The 6,169-nt window shown below is 37.4% G+C and overlaps 1 pseudogene; it reads left to right on the forward strand.

Moving 5' to 3' along the window:
- The first annotated feature begins 4,559 nt into the window (after positions 1–4,559).
- LOC101699548 (small ribosomal subunit protein mS33 pseudogene) lies at positions 4,560–4,976 on the forward strand (annotated as a pseudogene).
- The last annotated feature ends 1,193 nt before the right edge of the window (positions 4,977–6,169 follow it).

Here is a 6,169-nt window from a genome sequence, read left to right on the forward strand (position 1 = left end):
AGTCAGCATGAGTGTAGTTGAGATGGCAAACAACTTTAACCTGGGTGTGGGCGAGGTGACACTGAAGAGCTTCCGCAGGTGCTTCCTTATTGATGAAGGAATGGTTGTTAGAACTGGAGGGAGAATGTTTATCTGAAGAGGCAAGAAAAAGAAACTGCTAGATAGCTAAGATGTAAGTTCATGCTCTCCAAAACTGAAGAATGAATTCTAGGAACAACAGAGGTTAAGAGTAGGAAGAATTTAGTAGAAAAAGATAGCTTCTGTCTAAGAGAGATGGAAGAGGGACTGGAAAGGGAGTTGCCTGCCCACCTCACTTCTCAAGGGTACTTTATCAAGTTTTCTTCTAGCAGTTTTACAAAGTCAGGTCTTATGCTTATGCCTAATTCATTGAGTTTATTTTTTAATGTAATATAAAATAAGGGACCAGAAGAATAAAGGATTTTTAGTAATCCAGTGTACATCAAAAATTTCTCCCACTGAAGTAATAGTAATCTTGATAACCAATGAGTTAGAAATCATGTGAAGGAAGGGAATTATTATATATACTTCTGCAGCAGTTTATGCCTTTGTTTATTCTAGGTGAGGTGTGTATAAATGATGAAATAGGGCTTTGGAATGGAACATTGACTCAGTTAATGAACAAAGCCTAATCTGCCCTCATATTTGCAAAACTTTTACAATAATTGACCTAACTATTGATTAAAATGATTAACAATGTAATTGTACATCTTGTACAGGGTTAATTGCTTCAATTTACCATTTTCATTTCCAATTCTGATACTAGCCTCTCAGGAATTCACATATAGGCATTTAAAAGATTTGAGGAGTGAATCAATAGCCCCATACCTTCCTTCCAAAGGGTGGTAAAGTCTTTCTTCAATAAAATGTTTCCTGCTAATGCGTAAAGTGGCTAATGTGTTATTTTTTCCAAGCAAGAAAATACATTTATTTTGTTTGATTTAATTTGAGTGGATCACTCAAAATGGAGCTGGTGACTGTAAGACACTGGAGGAGGCTGATAGTCCAATACTGTGCCACTTTTATTGCAATTGGGATTTATAAGCATAGTGGCTTTTTTCAGTGGTTTCTCAGGAGGACAGATTACCAGCACCATGACGGTGGTTTCCATTAGGCTGATGAAATTTCCCCAAAGACATTTTGTCTCTGTGGAATGAGGATGAATGGTTTGGCCATCACAGGGATGTAGGGCAGGACCCAGGGCAGCTGCAACAACAGACTTAACCTTAAAGAAGTTATAATCAATTGTACAGATGAAATGTAAAATAAAATTCCAACAAAGATAATTTTTCAGAGATCAACCAGGGTATATAGAGATCTGTACATTTGTTCTTGGATATCATTTGCAAGCAATTGGCAGTTCCAGAGGCTGGGGTTGCCAAAGCATGTGGTGATTAGATTCTAGTTGGCTATCTGGAGGAAAGTGAAGTTACAAGAGCAGTGAATCTTGTCCACTTGATCTTTCATCTTGGAGCTGATTTTATTTATGGCCTTGATGAAAATGATTATCCTGAGGAAATAAAGTGCCATAGAAACCATGTCTCAGCTGGACGGCACTTTACAAAGCACTTGTGTTTCAAAGATCTTTGAAAAGCAAGATAACATATTAGCTGTCCGAATACTGTTTGAATAGTAACTAGCACAGAATTTTTAAGAAATCTCTAGTTTATAATATTCATCTTTTTATTATGTTTTAAAGCTTATTTGCATGTGTGGAGGACTCAATATGTTTTATTCCAAAATAATCTTAACCTGGTGGGGTGGAAGAGTTTGCTGTTATTTTTCTGAATCTAGTTAGATAGAGGCTTTTGAGTTTCAGCTACCATGCTGTCAATGGGTATGGTTGCATCAAGTACAGACTCCATTGCTAGACAGTCAGTCCCCAAATCACTGACAGCAGATGTGCATTGTGATCCATGACCAATCACAGGCTTCTTTCAAAGCCACTGTATACCTGCTACTCAGTTCTCACCCCAGCACACTGGGAAGTGTCTTTTTCTTTTGGTACCAGGGATCAAACTAGGGACCTTGTGCTTGAGAGGCAGGCAGAGGAACACTGAGCTAAATCCCTGGCCCACTGGAAAGTGTTTTTACTTTCTCATCTCCCAGTAATAAGTGGATGCTACTTAAAAACATAAATCATCACACAGGTAACTAACTAAGATTAAATTGTAGGAGAGAAGCTGCAAATGGAATTCAGTGCAAACATAGAGTTATAAATGGAAAATCTGAGCAGTTATGTTGAAATTCTGCCATTCCAGAGATTTCAGCTATACAACCAGAGGAACAGAGGGAAGGCAAACTTATCAATGCAAAGTCAAAAGTGGTTGTAGCGAAAAGAGTGCTAATATTGCAGAAGCTGGCAAAAACCTAACATTAAATGAAATCTCAGAGAAATTTCAGGATATTCAATGTGTATACTCATATCATGCAATACTATTCAGTAATAAAAAAGAAATTAATGATAAATCCTACAACATGGATGGATGCTGGAAATGTTACTCTCAGGTAAAGAATGTAATCACATGAGGCTAGATGTTGTATAATTCCATTTGTATAAAATGACCACAATAGTAATGGCTATGGAGACAGGAAGTAGATTAGTGGTTACTAATAGCTGGGAGCAAGGAGAGGTGTAATGAGACATGGAAAAAAGTGACAGCTACTGATAAGTTATGGATTTCTATTAGGGGAGATGAATGTGCTTTAAAATTAGAATTCAATGATGTTTGCGTCATCTTGTAATTTCACTGAAAAATGTTTCATTGTATCCCTTAAATCAATGAACTGTAAATCATGAGAATTATATCTCAATGGAATTATATAAAATTTCGATATTGATTCCATCATTGACCCAAGAAATATTCAAAAGATATTTTAATTTTTAAAAATTGCCTTTGTTTTATTTCAAAGTGATGAGATTCTTATGTTAGTTATTTCTAGGTTTATATTGGTTTTTGATAAAGTAATATCATGTTCAATAATTTGATTTTCCATTGAGATCCTTTGTGAGTATTTACTTGGGCTTGATTTACTTAGGATTGATTTTTCTCTCTATGGAAACTGATTATAAAGGGCATTCTTCTTGTGTGATCTATGTTGGGAAGTGTTTTTATTAGATCAGTGAATATCTCATGATGAACATCATAACACTCAGGTCACATGCCCATACATTCTAATCACACAAGTCTTACTAGATTTAGCTTCTGTCTTTTAGATGAACTCTCGGCATTTGAAAACAACATAGATTTTGAGAATTACTCTATTACTATTACTCAACAGTATTAATGTAATTTGGCATCAAAGGTATTTACAATGTACCTTTCTGTACTTGCTCCAGTAGTAACCACTGACAAAATAATTATGTTTTCTGATTATCTTGTTTTGTGGGATATTTTTCTCTTTTTCTCTCAAGAATCTCTGAGTCTCCTTGGTTAGGCTCTTTCCCAAGCCTGAGTCTCTCCCTGCTCTGTGGGAGGTGCTTTCCACAGTGAGATCTGCTTCTCCATCTGCAGATGAGAGGGCAGGTTAAAATGACCCTCAAAGGCTCAAAGTATTTGTTTATTTGTGCCTGCAGAGATGTCCCCAGTCTGTGCTTTCACAGGATGCTCTCTCCCTATCTCACAGTCTCACTCTGTACACTAGAGCAGCAGAACCATCTGCTCACACAGCTCAACTGTGTTCTCCCTGAGTGATGGGCCACGCTGATTTCCAGAGAAGAAGCAGGGTTGGCCTTTCCCTCCACACACCTCACCCACATCTATGGTCTTATTCAATATTATTGAAGTATGAAAATTTCCCTATTTAATTCTAAAGATATTGCATTGGGCCCAGGAGATTCAATGGTGTTTTATTTTTGTTATCAACTTCTAATTTGGCTGCAGTGTTCTTTTACATGGTCAAAAATACATTATATGGATTGAAACTCATGAAAAATGTGAAACATGTAAATGTTATTTACATGTACAAATCTGCCAAAATGAAACCCATTTCTGAAGTTTTCTTAATGTTGGGAGGCTCTGAAAAGCAATGTATATTCCAAACCATATTAAACATGGTTGTCAAGTTACAAGTGAGTTATCAGGCACCTATTTAAACTTTAACATTGACCTCTTAGATTAGACTAAATCCTGCATGTGAGAAGCAGTACATTTTAAAAATAAAAAGTAAGAAAGAAAAATTAAAATTTTCTATCCTTTCTTGGAAAGAAGATACAGCCTCAAGCAAATTTGGAAATAGGTGTGGTTTATTTTGGAAAGTCCCAGATTTCTGTCCTCATCCATTCTCTCTCACTCACGGTAATTTCTCAGGTCAGCATCTGATGCTCCAAAGGTAAAACTCAGACTCATTTCCCTGTTGTTTGGTTTCAGAAGGGTATTAGAATTCAATTAACACCTATTTAAAGAGCAATATTAAAACAAGATGCAGCCAAGATAGAAACATTTGCCTCAATTAATTTTAATTCAGTTTAACATCCTTTTGGAGAGTGCATGGGTGAGGAAGGGCAGGACCAGGGAGTCTTGCTCTTTGCTTCTCAGGAAATGTCTTCACTTTCAGAATATGCCTTGCACATGAGCCATCTGAGTGCCCGAATCTTCAGTAAGGTTGCCAGGCCAACTGACTCCAAATCCATGAAAATGGTGAAACTTTTCAGTGAGCAACCCATGGCTAAGAGGAAGGAGACCTACGACTCATATTCAAACCACAACACATATTTCGCACTCATGGGCACAATCCATTTTCTTGACCTCTACAGAGATGAGCATCAGGATTTTAAGGATGAGCAAACGTGTCTAAAGAAGCTTCGTGGGAAGGGGAAACCAAAGAAAGGAGAAGGAAAAAGAGCAACGAAAAAGAAATAGTGTTAGCTGTCAAGACAGAAAATTTCTTCCTTGGTGACTAAGAAGAATGTATCTACTGTCTTTCCACATATAAGAGGAATGTAATGTCCCTCCGTGAGGGTCATTTGGAACACAGTCATCCCATGTGGAAATCTAGTCCAGTTAAATTGTGCCTGTTTTCTTGAACACATTCTAATACTGTAAAAAAAAAAAAGTCCTTTTAGGCACTTTGCACATTTCCTAACCTCCCCTTTCCTTGGGTAATGGAGAGCTGTGACACTGGCTGTGCCCTCCTGATGGCCTCAGGGTCACCTTGAGCCCCCTAACTCACCAGGTTTGCAGGTGAGAAAGCTACTTTACTTGCACGAGAATTTGCAGGTTAAAAATTAGAACTTTGCTAAGGAGATCTGCTTCCTCTCTCTCCTTAACATTTCCACCATTAGAGAGGCATAACAAAATGATGTGCAAATCTAATTTGGGAGAGAATATTAGTCCAACTCGCCCTGACAAAATTCTCTGTCAGCTTCCTAAATTGCATCTGCCTTTAACTGTGATCATTCTTGATTCTCCTTGCTTGGAAAAAGGAAGAAATACAGTATTTACTTAAAGTCTTGGCTTGAGGAAAACTGTGAAATTTCCACAACACGTAAAATTAACGAGTCAGAAAATGTCATTAAGTATTAATCCCCTTAAGAACATAGTATTTCTTGGGAAAACACCATAGTGCAATAAATCTTCCTGAAAGCTCTTGTTTAGAGCTATATTTGCATCAAGAGTAATTCAGGCTATGGCTAAGGAAAGAATAAACCTTAATGCCTAGAGGTTTATCATGACAAATGCAAGGAAGGAAGTGGGTAAACGTGGAAAGTAGTGTTTTAATGGAAAATTGTCAAGAAAAGACTAAAGAAAACAAGTGTGAGCTTGTTCTGGATGCATGCCCACACAGCTATGTTCAAACACGGGAGGCATAAACATGCTTTCAGAATTACCCTAAATGAAGGAAATCCATTCAATGGAGGAGTCAGTTTTGCCAATGTTTATCAGTCTTTTCAGAGAACTAACTTTTGGTTGTCAGTGTATGTATTTGTAGTTTTTTGTTTCCCATTATACTACTTATATTCATCTCTCTCTCTTTCCATTTAGTTTTCTGGTTCTTTTTTTGTGGTAGTTTTGCAGGCTTGGTGGAGCTGTGGTAATATACAGCTTCGACATCTGAGTGGCTAAAGCACTAGAGCTCTGTGTCTCCTGATCTCCGACCAGTCGGGGGAAAACTCTCCCCCTCAAATTTCTTCTTTACCCTGAGGTTTCAG

The sequence above is a fragment of the Heterocephalus glaber genome, unplaced genomic scaffold (genome assembly GCF_053883595.1).
Source record: "Heterocephalus glaber isolate CG9 unplaced genomic scaffold, H.glaber_assembly_v1.0 deba00001497, whole genome shotgun sequence".
NCBI lineage: Eukaryota > Metazoa > Chordata > Mammalia > Rodentia > Bathyergidae > Heterocephalus > Heterocephalus glaber.